Genomic DNA, 19,883 nt, shown 5'->3' on the forward strand with positions numbered 1-19,883 from the left:
TCTCGACTACAGTGGTATCTGGTGTATTGTGTGGCAGATGTTTGTCTGTTTGTAGTCGGAAGTCCCATAATATTTTTACATCTTCATTTTCTTCAACTTTTTCAATTTTATGGTCCCACCAATTCTTGGCTACAGGTAGCTTGTATTTTTTGCAGATGTTCCAGTGTATCATCCCTGCTACTTTGTCATGCCTTTGTTTGTAGTCAGTCTGTGCGATCTTTTTACAACAACTGATTAGGTGGTCCACTGTTTCATCTGCTTCTTTACAAAGGCGAGACTTTCTGTTTGTTGTGGATTTTTCAACTTTTGCTCTTATTGCATTTGTTCTTAGTGCCTGTTCTTGCGCAACCATTATTAAACCCTCTGTTTCTTTCTTCAGGTTGCCATTCTTAAGCCATTGCCAGGTCTTGGTGATGTCTGATTTTCCACTTATATTGTGCAAATATTGACCATGCAGGGGCTTATTTCTCCATTTTTCTGCTTGGTTCTTGACTTGTTCTTTCTTGAAGGCCTGCTTTCTTTCATTGGTTTTGAATAGTTTCGCATTATTGACCATTTGAAGTGCATCTTCTTCACTGTCCTTGATATATTCTGCAATGCCTCTTTTCTCCTCCTCTACTGTTTGATGGACTTGCAGCATTCCTCTTCCACCTGAGCTGCGAGGGAGGTATAGCCTATCTACATCTCTGCGGGGGTGCAGAGCATGATCGATGGTCATGATTTTCCTTGTTATGATCTAGAGTCTTTAGCTCTGCCTGGGTCCAGTCTATTATTCCTGCAGTGTATCTGATAACAGGTATAGCCCAGGTATTTATGGCGTGTATGGTGTTCCCACCATTGAGTTGGGACTTGAGGATTTTTCTAACTCTCCTGATGTATTCACTTCCAATTTTTCTTTTAACTTCAGTGTGTGCGATATTATCAGCCTGGAGAATGCCCAGGTTTTTGTAAGGTTCTTTCTCTTCCAGGTTCTTGATGTTGCTTCCACTGGGCAGTTCTATTCCTTCTGTTTTTCTTATTTTCCCTCTGTTCATTATTAATGCAGCACACTTGTCTAGTCCAAACTCCATTGCTATATCACTACTGAATATACGGACAGTGTTTAGCAGTGATTCAATTTCTGAGTGTTTCTAGGTTTCTTCTCTGGTTCGACTGATATTGGAGATTCTGCCTATGTTGTGTAGTTCTGGCTTCATACCTGCTAATCTTCTTTGACACTGCTGTTATTTGCTGCTTTATTATTTCCAGGACTTCTCTAATTTTCCTTGAATCTAGGTGGTATTTTTGGATCAGATACTGTTTGGTGTTTTCATTCTTCAGCTTCTTGTCTTTCATATCTTTCAATTTACTAGTATCTGATCTAAGTCTGGAGATTTTATCTTCTAATCTAATCTTCATTTAGGTGATGTACTGCTTTCTTTTTTTACAGGTCCATTGATCTTATATCCGAGCTCTTGTGTTGTTATTGTTGCTGCACTGTACATTAGTTGGTTTGTTTCTTGCAAGTTATTGGTTGTTATTTCTGCATGTGCAGCATTGACATCTTTTAATGCCTGAGCAAGTTGTTTTTTAGCAACTGTTTTTAGAGCTGGAAGTCAAACCCTGGTGGTTGTTTGGTTCATGTGCTCAGTTATTTTTTGCTTTAGTTCTTGTTGCTTTTCTGTTAAATGGCATTCGGGTTTTTGAGGTGAAGGCAAAGGGGCAGTTGCCTAAGCAACTTGTCCCCATGTATAACATAGACTGGGAGCTCACATTGCGGTGCAGCTCCTGAGCATAGCAAAAGTGTCATCTCCAAGCGTGGAGATGTAGCTGTAAAGAGGGAGGCTTCTGGGAGCCGGGCAGAATAAGCTCAGCTAGTAACACGATAGGGGTGTATAAAATTATGCATGGAGTAGAGAGAGTGGACACAGAGAAGATTTTCTCCCTTTCTCACAACATTAGGACCAGGGGCCATGAAACTGAAGGCCAGGGAATTTAGGACCAACAAAAGGAAGTCCTTTTTCACACAGTGCATAATTAATCGATGGGATTCTCTGCCATGGGATGGGGTAATGGCCACTAGCTTGGGTGGCTTTAAAAGGGGCTTGGGCACATACATGGAGGACAGGTCTATCAATGGCTACTTGCCTGGTAGCTATAGGCCACCTCCAGCTTCAGAGGCATCTAAATATCAGTTGCAGAGGAGCAACAGCAGGAGAGAGCGCATGCACATACCTCTTGCCTGAGGGCTCCCCAGAGGTATATGGTGGGCCACTGTGTGAAACAGGATGCTGGACTAGATAGGCCTTGGGCCTGATCCAGCAGAGCTGTTCTTATGTTAGACTAATCAGCAAATGGAGCACCAGGGTTCTCTCGTCTAAGCACCCATACTCAGGAAAGATCTCCAGTCCCAAATATAACTAGTAAATGTACATTAGGGAGCAAAGGGCTTGACTACAGGATAAGGTAGGGTGTGTGTTGTAGCTTAATGGCTGAGTATGTGCATTGGGAAGTCCCCAGTTTGATTTTCATTGTTCAGAACAAGTCTGTACAGAGGATTGTGAAAGAACCCTGAGGTAATCCTTCTGAACCTGAAGAAAGTAATATAATCCATTATTCACATTTGAACATTTGCTGCCTCTATGCCATCTTCTTACACCACATGTTTGGCAGCAAAATCTTCTCCTCACTCTTCTATTGCATTGTTCAGTTAAAAAAAACCCCACAACCCTGGCACGGTTAATGTTGTTTTACAGAGGCTGTCTATGGACAGAATATTGCTATTACATCAAGGGCTGTCAATTGATTAAATAATTGTCAGTCAATTAATAATCTCTCCTTTAACCAATTACATGTTCATATAGTTCATATAGTGCTGGACTAGGACCGGGGAGACCCGAGTTCAAATCCCCATTCAGCCATAATACCAGCTGGGTGACTCTGGGCCAGTCACTTCTCTCTCAGCCTAACCTACTTCACAGGGTTGTTGTGAAAGAGAAACTCAAGGATGTAGTACACTGCTCTGGGCTCCTTGGAGGAAGAGCGGGATATAAATGTAATAATAATAATAATAATATAGTCCAACTTCATGATACTTGCCTTTTTAAGATGCAAGAATTGCAATTTAACACACACACACAAATTATTTGTTGGAAAGCCATCTTTAATATTTTCTTTTTCATCCATTAAGTTTAAGTTTAAAAGACAAGCATGCCCTCAACTTCCATCCCCAGTTATTAAAATTTGCCTTCAGCAAATGAAAGGGGGGACGGACACTAATTCATCAGTTAAAGCTTCATTTATCTACCAGTTCAACTAATCAACATGTAACAAATGCTAAGGGATTAGAAGGATGAGAGTAGACATTTATTTGTAATTAACTAAAATGGTTGTGAACATACAAGTAACTTTTCAGTTGAAATGCTTTTTATACTTTCCTGCGATACACAAGCTGTGAGCTGTGATTGGAGAGCTTCCCCAACTTCACTCTTTGAGATACTGTTTAAAGCATGTTGCCAAGATGAACAGTGAAGCTGCTCTCACTCACAGCCTAATCTGGGCTAGGGATGCCGAACCCGGGTTAGACTGCACGTGAGAACTGGTCGGATCAGGCCAATTCCTGCAGGCCAGCACCGCCTAGCCCAGCTGTTAGCCGAGGTTAAGGGAGCAAGTGCACCCTCTCCCACAGCTATCTGCTTGTGTGTGAGCACAGGCAGTTTCCAGCCCGGCCACACACAGAGACGGGTGCCTCGAGCACCCGCCTCTTGAGGGGGATCCCCCAATGAGTGCACATGTCACTGCATAGTAGGATGCAGCAGATTGTGTCACAGTCCATTGTAGGATTCACGTAGGCTGGGGCAACAGGTTCTGGTCTCTGTTTACCAGTGCTGCTGGGAGCAGCATGGAGATACATCTGCGCTGCTCTTGGCAGCAGTGGTTGTGTGTATGTGTGGTTTGTGAGCCAACCAGGCTGTGAACGGTTGTCTGGGGGAAGGTAGGTTGAACCCTGCCTTCCCCCCTGCCCTACCGCACGTGCGCACACACGGTCATGTGAACTGCCCCAGTATCTTAGGCCTGATTCATACTTCACTCTCCTCCAGTTGTGTGGAATCACTTTTCTGTGGTGTGATCCTACACAAATACATATATAGAGTAAGGATGTGGTTCCTTCCCAAGCAAATGTTATCACCCTCCTGGCTGTGCAATATTTGTGTGGGAAGGGACCATGGCATTGGCTGAGCCCACATGCTTTATACATAAATTCCTGGAGCACTCTGGGAGCAGTCCTGGAGTTCAGGGAAGCAACTCCTGCAGAATTACAGCAATTGGGCTGCAGTGGCAGCCATTTTAAGAATCCCAAATGTTCATTTTGTGGGTTATGCCTCTTCATACTGTGGTGGCTCATTGCCACCATAAGATGACCCACCTTAAAGCTTGTACACTCCTGTCTTTTAAAAACAAAATTAAGTATTTTTCCACAACTGCAAGTTGCATTAACAGCATAAGAGACCATAATTATATCTGGAGATCTCATTTCTGTACAGAAACAAAGAGCAAAATAGTTTACCCTGAACAATATTTATTTTGACGAAAGGTAAAAAAAGGTTTGGGAGGACAAAGAGGAAGGGGTATAGAAAAGTATTTCAAATAAAGTGTATTACAAGTCCCTTCCATAATGTAACATTTTGTGTTTCTATCAATTTATCAGAGCAATTTACAGAGTGATCTGTGTAATTGAGGAATTATTGTTATTTTAAAAACACACACACACACACACACACACACCCCATTGTGAACTTTTAACCCCATAAAGTCTTTTTCCATGAGGCTTCAAGCTAACAGAGGAAAAATAACATTTCTAAATAAAGTCTTCCCTTAGGACTGCATTTTTACTTGCCAAGGAAAACGTAGCAAAAAATAAAATAAAAAATAAGTCTCTTTTGTTTTCTTAGCAATCTTCCTTCCCAAGAAAAATACAGCTTCAATGACCAGCCTTTGCTTCAAGCCCTCATGCTTTTCTTACAGCAAACAATGTTTAGAGGGTTTTGTTGTTTTAACATGTTTACTTCACAGATATAGGAAGAGGATGTCTGCTGATAAGCCATGCAAATTACTACATTTATGGAAGCATTCTGGCTCAGACATCGCATATATGGCAGAAGTTTCTTCACTGTTTACACACTGATACAGACATGCCAGTTCCTCACTTTAGGATACTTGGTGTTCATTGAAGGTAAGATCCCAATGGCTTATGAATTACTTTTATTACTAATGATGTACTATGTATCATTGTACATGGTGCTTTACAGACTTTCATGTGGCGGAGGGTGGGGGAGATTTCTGCCCCAAGGAAATTGCAATCTATGTTTTGGCTGGTATGAGCTTCTGACGAAAGAGGATGGGATGGGATGAGAAAACAAGTGATGAATGTGAGTACATGCACATGTTTCAGTTTCGGATGAGGGCTATCCCAGACGCTGAAGAAAAGCCAGGAATGCTTCCAGACTGCTGAGTTCTAGTGCTTCCCATACATTGCTCTTCTGCCATATGCTAGACGCAGAATTCCAGTAGATGTTGTTCCCACACTTTGGGCATTATAGCACTTTTCTCGTGTACATCTCCCACTGTTGTCTGTCCACATTAGTGGGTGTGACAAAGCCATGTGTGTGTGTGGGGGGCAATGAATTGGCACACCCTTTTAGCATGTGTTCATTTTTAAAATTTGCATTATAATGCTTTTTCATGTAAGCACTATTGTACAAAGCTTTTAATAGTTTTAAATTTTAATAATTTTAATAATAATGAGATGTACATTTCATTTTAAACTAAGGGAAAAGGTATTTTAGTGCAAATTAAGAGATCAACAAAATAAACACATAGGTAAACTATATAGGATGCTGGGCAGCATCCAGACTAAGTTAGTCATGACTAAATCCTATTGAAATTAATGGGCCTTAAGTTAGTTATGGCTAACTCATCTTATTGATTTCTATGAGACTTCATCATGGCTAACTTAGTCTGCATGTTGCCATTGGCTGACATGCTGCACAGCCCTCCATGTTTGGAAGGAGGGCCGTAGAGAGCTGATTTTTTTCATCTCCCCCCACCACACCGCCCCAAGCCTTTCCAGTTGTAGAAATCTGCTCCTGAGAGAGACATCCCTCAGAAAATTTCTACAACTGGAAAGGGCTTTGGGAGGGAGGGGAGAGACACAAAAATCCCACCTTCCCCCTCTGCACCCAGACCACAATGCAAAGCAGCCTTCAGTGAAGGGATGCTGAAGGCTGCTTGCTCACCCACAGCCCTTGCAGTGCTTCCTCCGGCAACAGAGGGCTGCGCAAAATGTCAGCCATTGTTTTGTAAGGCTGTCCTATACACCACTTTGCATAGAGTCCATAGATAAGCTATGCATTGTCTATACATACATACATACATACATACAACTTAAAGTGGCACTGTCTAGAAAGGGATAGATAGATAGATAGATAGATAGATAGATAGATAGATAGATAGATAGTTTTAGGTAGCAGGGCAGGGGCTGGTCATTAATTAATAACTATTAATAACTATTACATATTAGGCTGCATGTTCCGCAGTGTAACGCTGGCAGGGCAAATTCACCCATGCTATTGCAGGCTCTGGGAGGATCTGCCCATGCTGCAGGCTCCTAATGAAGCACTGACAGTGTTGCACGTTTTGCACAAGAGTGTCAATACTTCAAGTAGCACACCTCCACTAGCTGTGCATGGCAGTGCTAAACGAGGCAAGACACAGAAGAATCCAAGTGTATATATTTAATGTATAAAATATATTATTTAATACAATACCTATAACTTACTCATAATATAATAAAATGTATAAGGAATTAGGAATATAGGAAGCTTTATACTGAGACAGACCATTGGTTCATCCAGCTCAGTATTGTCTACACTGATAGGCAACGGCTTCTCCAAGGTTGGAGTCAGGAGTCTACTTCAACCCTATCTTGAAGATGCAAGGGAGGGATCCAGGGTATTAATATGGGGAACCAAGAACATAAAATAAAATTGTACGCGGATGATGTCCTCCTTAATATTACTCAGGTTAAAGACTCTTTTGACACATTGATGACACAGATACATAAGTATGGTTCTGTCTCTGGTTACAAGATTAATAATGACAAAACACAGATTTTGACCTGGAATCTTACAAAGGCAGAAACGGAACATTTTCATAATGTTTCAGGATTTCAAATAATGAAGAAACCAATTAAATACCTGGGAATTAAACTAACAAGGAATAATAAAGATCTGCTTGAAAACAATTATTTACGAATAATTGTAAATGGCGCTATCCACCCTATCCACCCCCAGAACAGTACTTCCAGTGACTGTTGCTGGTGTCTATCTTATGTTTCTTTTTAGAATGTGAGCCCTTTGGGGACAGGGTTCCATTTTATTTGTTTGCTATTTCTCTGTGTAAACAGCCCTGAGCCATTTTTGGAAGGGCGGTATAGAAATTGAATTGATGATGATGATGATGATGATGATGATGATAATAATAATAATAATAATAATAATAATAATAATAATAATAATAAAAAACCTAGATTCAAGGAGAATTAGAGAAGTCCTGGAAACAATAAAGCAGCAAATAACAGCAGTGTCAAAGAAGATTAGTAGATACGAAGCCAGAATTACACAACACAGGCAGAATCTCCAATTCCAGTCGAATCAGAGACGTTTCTACCAAAGCATAGAAGGAGAAACTGCAAGAAACCTAGAAACACCAAATAAAGAAGAAACAGTGCAATTCTGGGGGAAATTATGGGACAATCTAATAGATTATAATAAAAAAGCAGGCTGGATGAAAGAGGTCAAAAATTGTAACCAACAAATGCAAGATCTAACACCAGAATTAATAAGTGAAAGAGCAAAGGAAATTAAAAATTGGACTGCTCCAGGTGATGATGAACTGCATGGCTTTTGGCTTAAACACCTAACAAGCCTTCATAAAAAACTATCAAAAGAGTTCAATCACATTTTGCAAGGAGGTGATATTGAACAATGGCTAACAACTGGGAAAACTCATCTCATAATAAAAGACCCAGCAAAAGGTGGAGTTCCAAGTAATTATAGACCGATAACCTGTTTGCCAACCATGTTCAAATTATTAACTGGAATAATAGCAGATGAAGTGATGCAACACTTATTAACTAACAAACAGCTTCTAGTTGAACAGAAAGGAAATTGCCCAAACACCAGAGCCACAAAAGACCAGCTGCTGATTGACAAAATGATTTTAGAAAATTGCAAGAGAAGAAAAACCAATCTAAGTGTTGCATGGATTGACTACAACAAAGCTTTCGATTCATTGCCTCACACATGGATACTAAAATGTTTAGAAACAACTCGTGTCAGCAAAAACATCCAGATATTTATAAAAAAAGCAATGAGCATGTGGAATACACAGTTAACAACCAATGGTGAGACACTTGGACAGGTTAGCATTAGAAGAGGCATTTTCCAAGGGACTCACTATCCCCTCTGTTGTTTGTAATCACCATGACCCCACTTTCACAAATACTAAACAAAACAGGCCTCGGATACCAATCATCTAAAACATCAAATAAAATCAACCATTAGCTGTACATGGACGATCGGAAGTTGTATGGAAAGTCCCAGTCAGAAATTGAATCACTGCTAAACACTGTCTGTATATTCAGGCGCGATATAGCAATGGAGTTTGGACTAGACAAGTGAGAGGCATTAATAATGAACAGAGGGAAAATAAGAAAAACAGAAGGAATAGAACTGCCCAATTGAAGCAACATCAAGAACCTGGAAGAGAAAGAACGTTACAAATACTTGGGCATTCTCCAGGCTGATAACATCACACACACTGAAGTTAAAAGAAAAATTGGAAGTGAATACATCAGGAGAGTTACAAAAATCCTCAAGTCCAAACTCAGTGGCGGGAACACCATACAAGCCATAAACACCTGGGCTATACCTGTTATCAGATACATTGCAGGAATAATAGACTGGACCCGGGCAGAGCTAGACAGAGGCGTAACTATAGGGGGGGCAGGGGGGGCACGTGCCCTGGGCGCCATCTTTTCTGGTCACGTGGGGGGCGCCGCCATGACAAAAATTTTTTAAATTTTTTTAAAAATTTTTTGTTAATACAAATGTTTCCTGCTTGGTGCAGCAGCGCTGCAGCAGTCAAGGGAGCGCGTCGGCGCCCCCTCCCCCACGAGCGGTCCCTTCTGTGCTGCCCGCGCGCCCCCCCCCATTGCTTTGCTGGCGCCTGGCGGCCAGTCAGTGGCCTGGCTTGGCGGCGGCGGGGGGTGCTTGTGAGGAAAAACCTAAGTATAATGTAGTATGTTGGGGGGGTGGGGGGGTGCCATTTCAATGCTTGCCCCAGGCGCCGTTTTCCCTGGTTACGCCTCTGGAGCTAGAGACGCTAGATCGTAAGACCAGGAAAATCATGACCATCAATCATGCTCTGCACCCCCTCAGTGATGTCGACAGGCTCTACCTCCATCACAGCTCAGGTGGAAGAGGAATGCTGCAAGTCCATCAAACAGTAGAGGAGGAGAAAAGAGGCCTTGAAGAATATATCAAGGACAGTGAAGAAGATGCACTTCAAATGGTCAATAATGCGAAACTATTCAACACCAATGAAACAAAGCAGGCCTACAAGAAAGAACAAGTCAAGAAGCGAGCAGAAAAATGGAGAAATAAGCCACTGCATGGTCAATATTTGCACAATATAAGTGGAAAATCAGACATCACCAAGACCTGGCAATGGCTTAAGAATGGCAACTTGAAGAAAGAAACAGGGTTTAATACTGGCTGCACAAGAACAGGCACTAAGAACAAATGCAATAAGAGCCAAAGTTGAAAAATCCACAACAAACAGCAAGTGCCGCCTTTGTAAAGAAGCAGATGAAACCGTGGACCACCTAATCAGCTGTTGTAAAAAGATCGCACAGACTGACTACAAACAAAGGCATGACAAAGTAGCAGGGATGATACACTGGAACATCTGCAAAAAATACAAGCTACCTGTAGCCAAGAATTGGTGGGACCATAAAATTGAAAAAGTTGAAGAAAATGAAGATGTAAAAATATTATGGGACTTCCTACTACAAACAGACAAACATCTGCCACACAATACACCAGATATAACTGTAGTCGAGAAGAAAGAAAAACAAGTTAAAATAATCGACATAGCAATACCAGGGGATAGCAGAATAGAAGAAAAAGAAATAGAAAAAATCACCAAATACAAAGATCTACAAATTGAAATTGAGAGGCTGTGGCAGAAAAAGACCAAAATAATCCCAGTGGTAATTGGCGCCCTGGGTGCAGTTCTAAAAGACCTTGATGAGCACCTCAACACCATAGGGGCCACAGAAATCACCATCAGCCAATTACAAAAAGCAGCTTTACTGGGAACAGCCTATATTCTGCGACGATATCTATAACAACAGCAACAACATTGACAATAAAATTCTGGCATCCCAGGTCCTTGGGAAGGACTTGATCTCGGGATAAAACAAACCAGTCAATAACACCTGTCTGACTGTGTAAAATAAAAATATGGAAATTAATCACTGCTGAATAACCCGCTCAAGTAGCCCACCCCTTAAACCGGGTTTGCAGAGTGAGCACTCCGCAAACCAGGTTTTTGGGATCACGAGTAGCTGTGGTGCGGCTTCGTGGCGCTTCTACTCACAAGTAGACCCCCAGCGGGAGGCTGAAAAACAGCCTCCCCGCTCGGTTGTCTCCCCAGTATGTCCTGCGTGCTCGTGCAGAGTATACTGGAGCTTCCAGGGGCCGCGCGGCCCCTGAACTCCCCAGCCCCCACCGGCTCTTTCACAGAGCCGGCTGTTGTGTGGCCAGCCAATCCAGCCACCCAGGGCTCCCGTCCTGCTCATCTGCAGGGAGAGAGAACTTAGCCCACTCCCCCTGCTTAGCTTCACAATCCAGGTCTCACTGATCGTGAGACCCAGCTCAATGTCTATTCTGGGACTGGTGGGGTTCCAGGGAGGTACTGAGTAGAACAGAATCGGTGTCTATAGGTGACAGACAATCCAACTGTGAGGCGTTTCACACAAGCAGTGTGAAGTGCCAAGGGGAGTTTTCTGGGCCCAGCCGGACTCCAGCGCTCCCGACCCCAGCCATGGAGTGCCTTGTGTGAAGCGCCTCACCCGGCAGCTCTGGGGGTTGGGCTCAGGGAAGATCCGCTCCCCCCTTCCTCCACCCAAGTGTGTCTTCTGTCCACAGCTGCTTGAAGTGGGTGGCGAAATAGGCGGGCTTGCCACCATGGAGCCACTGGGCTCGCCCTTGAGCCCGCTGGTTCGCACAAGCCAGCAAAACCGGGCTGGGCTCCCTTAGCCCGGTTTTGCTCACTTGTGAGAATAGCCTCCCTGGCTACAGCAGTCAAACTGTTTAACTATCTGCCCGTATGTGTAGAGCGTCTAGCAGTGGGCGAAGTCTGTGTTGTCATAAAACCTTACATCAAATCATTCTATACACTGCAGCCAAGTCTTAATCTTGTTATAGAAACCATTACACATGTAAAACCCTGCTTTGGCAGAGAGAAACCTTTAAGCTGCGTGTACATAAATAAACTTGACGTTGCTTTATTCTAAAGTTCACTCAGTGTCCAATGAGTCATACTTTCACCCCACGCCCCCCTCAGCTACAGGGGCGGAGCCACCATTGGGCGAATGGATTCAAAGAACCTGGGGCACCACCTCTGGGGGCTGTGCCTTGTGGCCCCAGACACACACACCCTGCATCTGACATCAGACGTGGGGGGGGGTGTTATTTTGCTCATCAGTGGGGCCCCGTGGCCCCGTTTGGGACTGAAATCAGACCATGTTGCATTGGCAGCATGGCTGGAGTGACTCTCCCTGCCTTTAAAAGGCAGGGAGGGCTGCTCTTGGCCTTGCTGCCAATGCAGCAGAGCCGATCTCCCTCCCAAATGGGGCCGCACGCCCCTGTTTGGGAGGAAGACCATGCCCCCATGTCTGATGTCAGATGTGGAGTGTATGGCTAGCTGGCCTCCTGTGTCTGATGGCTCCTGCCATCAGCCTCCCTTTGCCACTGCTCAGTTATACTACTACGGAGTTGCCAGGGCACAAACTTAAGCAAGAAGAGCTTGGTGGTGGCAGCGGGAGCTTGATAAAGGGAAGAAGAGATCAGAATATTATTCTCAGTCAAAATGGTCCGCAAAGTTATAATGTTATTAACCTCTCTAGTTTTGGGAACAGATCCCCCTCACTAGCAGTCTCCCAGAGTGACAGGCAGGGTACGGCTTGTCACAGAAGTCATGAAATCCTGTTTTGAAAGGTGATTTTGCTGTTGATGTTTATGCTGGTTTCAGACTTGTTGAAGACTGAAGAACCTCGCCTTCTATTGACTGCACCACAAGTATTGCATCAATTAAGATGGTTATCTAATAAAGAAGGCATTGTTTCTAAGTTTCTACACTATGAAACTCAATTCATGATGCCTGAAGCATTTTTTTTAAAAAAAGCCTACATGTTTCATGGTGGGAACAAGCAATCAGCACTCGCTTCAGGCTGTCCTTGATTTATTGGCACAACCCAGCCTATTTTCAGGCAACTGTTGATGAGAAGATTAGAAGAAATCCTTTGTGTAAAGAAATTATTTTAAAAAGAGCTACTGCCCGCTACAAAATTTGGGAGAGGTGGGAAGAGGTCTGCAGAAGGTGTGCTAAATGTTCTAGTCTATGAAAATAGACTGGAACTTGGGGATGGGGGCTATAGCTCAGTGACAGAGCATCTCCTCTGCATGCAGACGGTCCCAGGTTCAATCCCTGGCATCTCTGGACAGGGCTTGGGACATTTTCCCTTGGAGAACTGCTGCAGGGGTCTGCAACCTGTAGTGTGCAAAATGATTTTTATGGGGAGGAAGCTGGTCTTGTAGTGAGCATGAATTGTCCCCCTTGGGACAATTTATTCAAAAATTGAATAAGTAAGTAAGTAAATAAATAAATAAAATTACATCCCTGCGGTGGTTAGGGTGTATCAGGCCAAAATACTGGCACAAAAGCTGTACAGGGTCCAGATTTGTCCCACTTGTAATTTTAAGCCCTTGGAAGTGGCTCAGTCTGGATTTCTTCATGCCATTTTACAAGTCCCCAGATGTGTATCGAATGCTATCTTGCATTTAGAAAGAAGGCTGACCAGAGTTGAGGCACAGGCGTGGCTTCGTACATGTAACGACTGGCTTAAATGATAGACCTGCACTCAGGGCCTTGCCCCTTTGGTTCTGAAAGATGAGTTTCACTCATACTGATGCAAGAGCCTTTATGACAATTTGGGCAGATATGGCTTCTTGGCGCAATATTTATTAACTTTGGGTCATCATGCTGCCAAAGAAATTATTAAACAGTGTGTGGTGGATATGGAAAAGCAATTGGATTCAAACTACCCCCCAGCCAGCTGCATACCTCACATACTTGACCACCTTAAATCAGAGGAGAGCTTTCTTGCTGGTGCAGTTGAATGCCTTGTCTTCTGCCAGTTTGGATGGCAGATTTAAGGGGATACCACTAAGGAACCGGTTATGCCCATGTGGTTCAGGTGACACGGAATCCATCTTACATGTTCTTTTACACTGTGCACTTTTACATAGGGACATTCATACTATCTGGATCCAACCATTGGGCCTGGTCAATCAGAAGAGTATTACATCTCCTATCTATCTATTGGCAGACCAACATGCAGTTGTTACAGTGACGACAGCAACATTCTGTGTGGCAGCCTGTAAACTGAGACGGGAGCAATTGATTAGTTGTAACTGAGATTTCTATATAACCTGATGTTTTGTTACTTGGTTTTACTGCTTTGATTTTGTTTTGTTTTATGCTGATTTGTATTTTGGTGTGTATGTTGACTGGTCACTGACCATAATAAATTATTACTTACTAATTGTCCCCCTTGCTAAGTAGGGCACTCCTTGGTTTCAGATTGGATGGGAGACTGCATGTGAGTGTAGTAAGATATTCTCCTTAGAAGACAGAGAGGCGGTTCCTGCGATCAGTGGGAACCGCCAAGATGGGGTTTGTGAGGAGAGCAGGCTCAGCCTGCTCTCCTCACAGAAGAACCATCAGTTGGCTGTGGGCGGCTGAACCATTACTGAGCCGGAAGGGGCTGGGGAGTTTGGGGGCCACGCTGCCAATCATCGCTCCACTAACCTCATATAAGGGGGAAGGCTACTTTGGTGGGCTAGCTAGCCTCCAGAGAACCACTGGGCTCACCCACGAGCCCGGTGGTTCTCATGATGGGGGGAAATCGGGCTGGGCTCCTATAGCCTGGTTTCCCCCCATCGTGAGAATAGCCTCTGTGTCAAGTTTCTCTCTTTTCCACATAATCCACAGTTGAAGGATTATGCACGAGATCATCATGTTTCATGTATCCTTGTTCCCATTCCTCATTATTGGCTGCTGCTGATGGGGAGAGAGATGCATAAAGTGATAACATCACTTAGCTCCCCATTGTTGGGTGAGGATGGGTGCCTTTTTTGGTGAGAATGCCATGGCTGCAGTCATGCCTAATTCTAGCCTAAATCTTCTCAAGGACAGTTTGAGGGGTTTTCCCACCCCCTATCACAGTTTTGAACATGTATCAATTGGAGGAATCTGAAGTTGTGAAAGACCTTTTCTATGATAGTCCTTACTTATGGGGCTAGATAATAGCTGCTGAACACTCAGAAGCCTATTTTAATTTTTTTTTAAGTATATAAAGCTTTTTGTGTAATAGTATAGCAGAAGGTATGTTTCCAAAACACCTATATCGGGCAGCAGTGATATATATCTTTCAGCAGATGCTGAAAGGCATAATCTCATACTGCTTGGGAGGAGGCAATGGTAAACCCCTCCTGTATTCTACCAAAGAAAACCACAGGGCTCTGTGGGCACCAGGAGTCGAAATCGACTTGATGGCACATTTTACCTTTACACAACAACTAAAATAATAACAACCAAAAAACCATAAAACACAAGACGTAGAGGAATATAAAAATACATTAATAGTAGTGATTGGGAAACTCCTCTCGGCTCAGTTTGGAATCCGGTATTCAAAAGCTTTTTCAACTCACCTTTTCCCTGGAGTTTGCTACTGGCTCATCACCTTGGCACATAGGCACCAATATGCTTAATTATACTGCTTTATCTTTTTCAACTGCCCCTCAAAATGTTATTTATTTATTGTTCAAGACCTAGACACTAATCAGCATTTACTGTGGTCTAGTAACTGCATAATTCTGTTGTCTAATGAGCTTCTCTGGAGAGTGAGTTCCACAATCTAGGTACTACTGCTGAAAAGGCCAGGAGGGGGATGCTTTATCTTCTGAAATGAGGAACATTGATGATGCTGAAGCTGATTATATACTTTGTTAGCCACTCCATAACAAATTGTTCTCACAAAATAATACACACATCCAATTAAAATATATAACATAAAAATTACAATAGATAATAGAAAATACAGTATGAAACATTTTAAAAACTTTTTTCAAAAATCAATTTTTAAAAGCCCGAGTGAGCGGAAAGTTCTCCCCTGGTCTTCACCTTTCTTTCTGTGGCTATTGCCCCTGGCCTACCATTGCATGAGTGGCACTAGAAATGAATCTGGAAGGCTCTCTCCCATCCTGTTTTCTCCTTGGCATGTGCCTGCCAGCTGACAGATGCTCCTGCACAACTGGAAGAGAGCAGGCAATTTGAAAAAAAGATGGGCCACTGATGGCATTTTGTCTATGGGCTCACATTCACCTGGAGCCAGCCCTGATTCCCAAATGTAAAAGTCAAACCCATACACTGTACTGATGAATGGAGGGAAATGTGCTAATCTGCCCCCACTAGATGGGGCTATAGGTGGAAGATGTCCCATTTACCACAATAAAACAGATATAAAATATTTGGTACCCTGGGCTGTTTGGTAGACTGGGATGTGTGGGATCTTTCCTCTTTTTACCACCAACCATAGTAACAGTGTACTTATACCCACAATCTCCCACTGGGAAGGAAGCAGCTTGTTTCCTTAGCCAAGATGCACAGCAGTTTTACCAGAAGAAAATATATCTTATCCCTCAAGAACGACAAGCTTTGGATGAATGTACTTCTCCATTCATAGCTCAAGGCGATAGTAGCAAACCACATGCTTGTGGATTAGCCCGCTTTTTCCACATTCTGCGCCCTCAAAACCCAGCTTTCTGTGGCCGTGGTTTAACCTCTGTTGCCCTAACTCCTATTTATGAGTTGAGCAGTCACATGTCATCATCATTTTGAGGGGGGAATGTGAGCATGGGGATAAGTAGGTGGAAGTGGTTCCATATGGGGAAAGAGCTTAGCCTGCCAAAATGCAGTTTGTAAAAGACGGAGAGTCTAACATGATGGAGTAGGGGTGAGCTGATCTAATATGAAGAGACCGATCATCTGGGTAGTAAAAGGAAATGATAGTCTGTGAAATATGAATAAGGAGATCATTATTTGGAAGATGTAGGGGCTGGGCAAATTTAATGATACTGCAAACATTTTCTCTCTCCCCCCTCCCTATTTTGAAAAAGTTTCAGATTGAGTTCTGCTAAGGAAAAAGGTATCTAAGAAGATTGGAAGGAGAATGTTTTAGCAGCAGTGCATGCTTTTTACTATTTTGCTAGTTTGGCTAAATTTTGTATTATTTTACTAATGTTATGAACCCCTTTTTAACCAATATTATTTATCATTACACACAGCTAATCAACATGCATCACTCTTTATAGAGTTACAAAAGCAGAACAGGTCTCTGCTCCCAAGAAACATTCAGGTGAATTGTGACTTGAAACAGTGAGGGTGATAAACAGAGGAAGGGAAGGGAACAGGAAAGGTCAAGGACAACAAACTAACACATAGAGGAAGGAAGGAAGTGGCAATGGAAGTAGAGAGGCAAGGATATGAAGGGATGCAATGTTAGCAATTGCATTTACATGTACTTGGATTTTGTTTTGCTTGGGAATGCGGAATGAGGATTCATGGAAAAAGGTAGATTTTGAGGAGGGATTTGACATAAGAGAAAGAGTCTTATGAATCACTACACAAGTGTTCAGAATCACTGCACAAGTGTTCAGGGGTGGGGAAGAGATCAAGGCATAAAAAGTGGCAAGGGAGAATGGGGAGTTATTTTAAGAATTAAGAAATCTATTTTAGCCAGTTTTCTGTCAGTGGTAATGCAAATTAATTGAAACACTAACATGCACACATCTGGGAAATACCCCACAGTTTTCTTATCTGAAAGAAAAGAAATGCCATATAATGTTAAGGTCAGTGAAGAACTTCTCTTCTAGATCAGCTACCTAATTCTCTCCTCTGGAAGCAGCTTAGCACAGCCTTTACACAGCAGGACAGAGGGGAAAAAGAAATACAGAGGAGAAGATACGTATGCTAGCAAAGGCTTTGCTAACGGGCAGGGTGGTTGCAAAAATAACATCAGTATGGAACTCTATGCAGAGTTATTAATTAATTAATTAAAGGAAACACACACACACACACAAATCACTCCATTAGGTACATCTTATTAAAGATATGGGACAAGTACAAACAAAGGATAAGCCCAGCATTGTTGCTTATAGCATCAATATTGAATATGTATTTCCGTGGAGAAGATGCAAAAAAAATTCATCAATGGAGAGCCTACAATGTGCAAAGTCTTATGGTAGGAAGATAAAAAATGAGATCCACTCAATGTTTAAGTCAAGAGTGGAATGAATATCCTTCATGGCTATTGTACTCACAGATCAACAGTATAATCCAAAAATAAGTATGGAAGCAAGGTGGAAAATTGAGAGATTTGACAGAATTTGAAACCCTAATAACAAAGAATTCAGAGCATTTGTTGGGTCTTATATATAAATTACTATTGAAATACGATTCAGGATCAGAACAGGTGAAAGATTGTATGATAAAATGGATGCAGAATGTTAACAGAACAATAGAGATTCAACAGTGGGCATTTCAATGGAAGGTGAACATAAGATTTACAGTGAATAGAACTTTGTGGGAAAATAAAATGTACCTACACTGGTATATTACCCCAGTAGTGATTTCAACGATGGACAATAAATACCCTGGAGATTGTTGGAAATGTACTGAACAGAAAGGTACTTTTTCTCATATGTGGTGGACATGTACAAGAGCTCAAAATTTTTGGAAAACAATACATTTGAAGATGCAGCAAATTTTGCATATAGATTTTCGTTTCCCCCTGGAGATTTTCATGCTAAGTTTTACTAAACCATATATTCCTGCAAGATATATGCAACTTTCTTTATACATGATAACGGCAGCAAGAATCCTCTATGCTTCCTGCTGGAAAACAAATCTGATTCCTTCCTTAGATGATTGGTATCTTAAACTTTGTGGTTATGCACCAAAGGCTAGAATTACTGCATATATTAAGAACAAATCTGAAGAGTTCCCCGCCCCCGCCAGACATGGGAGCCATTTATTCAATATAATATATCACAGGGTTTAGCTCCTCATCAGAGATTCAGTTTCTTTCTGTAGAGAAATCTAATGCTGAAAGCTCTGTGTAGCTAACAGGTGCACTAATTACTGACCTCACTGGTAATGTTTTTAAATTTGCAGCCATTTATCTTTCAGATTGGAGAAGGGGAGAGGGAGATGGTGGTGGAAAGAATTCAGGTGGATGTATACAGATTGTAATGAGAATCGTTGTAATTGCATTGTTGGATTACTTTTCTTTTTTTTTCTTTTTTTCTTCTCTTTTCTCTTTTTCTTATGTTTCTCTGTTTATACTATTGATAAAACAATTAAAAAATATATAAAGGAAACACACACCACAACCACACATTACATGATACAGTCCATGAACCCAGCTGAAGGATGACTTGGGAACACCATATTTACCAAGCTCCCTGCCTTCCAAATATAGGCACATTTTTATTATTTATTATTATATACCACTTGACTACAACAAAAACACTCAAAGCAATTTACATAGCAAAAAGAATGAGAAAATTCTGCCCCCAAGTTTCTCACAATCTACAAAAGAAACACAAAGGAGGCAACAGCAATAGCCAGGTAGAATGGAGATGAACAGATCGAAAGGGGTTGATTGCTATTCCCTTGAAAAATATTGCCTCTTTGCCCAGTTAGCAGGAAAATATGCAGTGGCCAGACATCTCAGGAAGACTGGAAGCAACCATGCATGTAAAGATGCTTTGGTTTCAGCTGATATAGGATAGTTTGGTGATGACAGTCCCCACCAAATCACCTCGAAATCAATGTGGGCTCACATCTCCTGCCCATTAGGTGTGTCATCCTATTACAACTGTCTATGTGTGGAGGGACAAATGTCCCTCTGAACCCCCATCACATACACTTTAAATACTCCTTTAAAGTAAATGGGACCAGACAGCATGTAAAGAAGAGATGTGCATGCTCACATTCATTTGTGCATGATTTTGTGGAGCCACTCAAAACATATTAGCTCACCACATATCAGCACCAATGGTCCTAATGGGGAGAGTGGTCTATACTTACGTTGTTATGAGACACCAAATCAAGGTGTTACCTCATTTATTAGAATGTTCCTTACACAGACCAAATCATGAAAATCTTTGTGGCATCATTTAAGTTCCATTGCAATTGAAGATAGTTCAGTTCTATCATGTGGCCTCATAAACCAAGTAGATGCTTAAACAAGCTGAGGTTGACCCTCAAGATATGTAGCCTGCAGAAATATTGGTCATCATAGCTTAAAATATCTTGGAAAGGCCTCATCTTCAAAACGAGCAACTTCTATTAGTGCAAAATGATGCTGTAAAGCTTGTGTCCAGTGCCAGAACTGGGGGAAGGGCATTGCTCCCTTGATGTACCTGCTGGAC

This window comes from Hemicordylus capensis, chromosome 5 (assembly GCF_027244095.1).
Source record: "Hemicordylus capensis ecotype Gifberg chromosome 5, rHemCap1.1.pri, whole genome shotgun sequence".
Classification (NCBI taxonomy): domain Eukaryota; kingdom Metazoa; phylum Chordata; class Lepidosauria; order Squamata; family Cordylidae; genus Hemicordylus; species Hemicordylus capensis.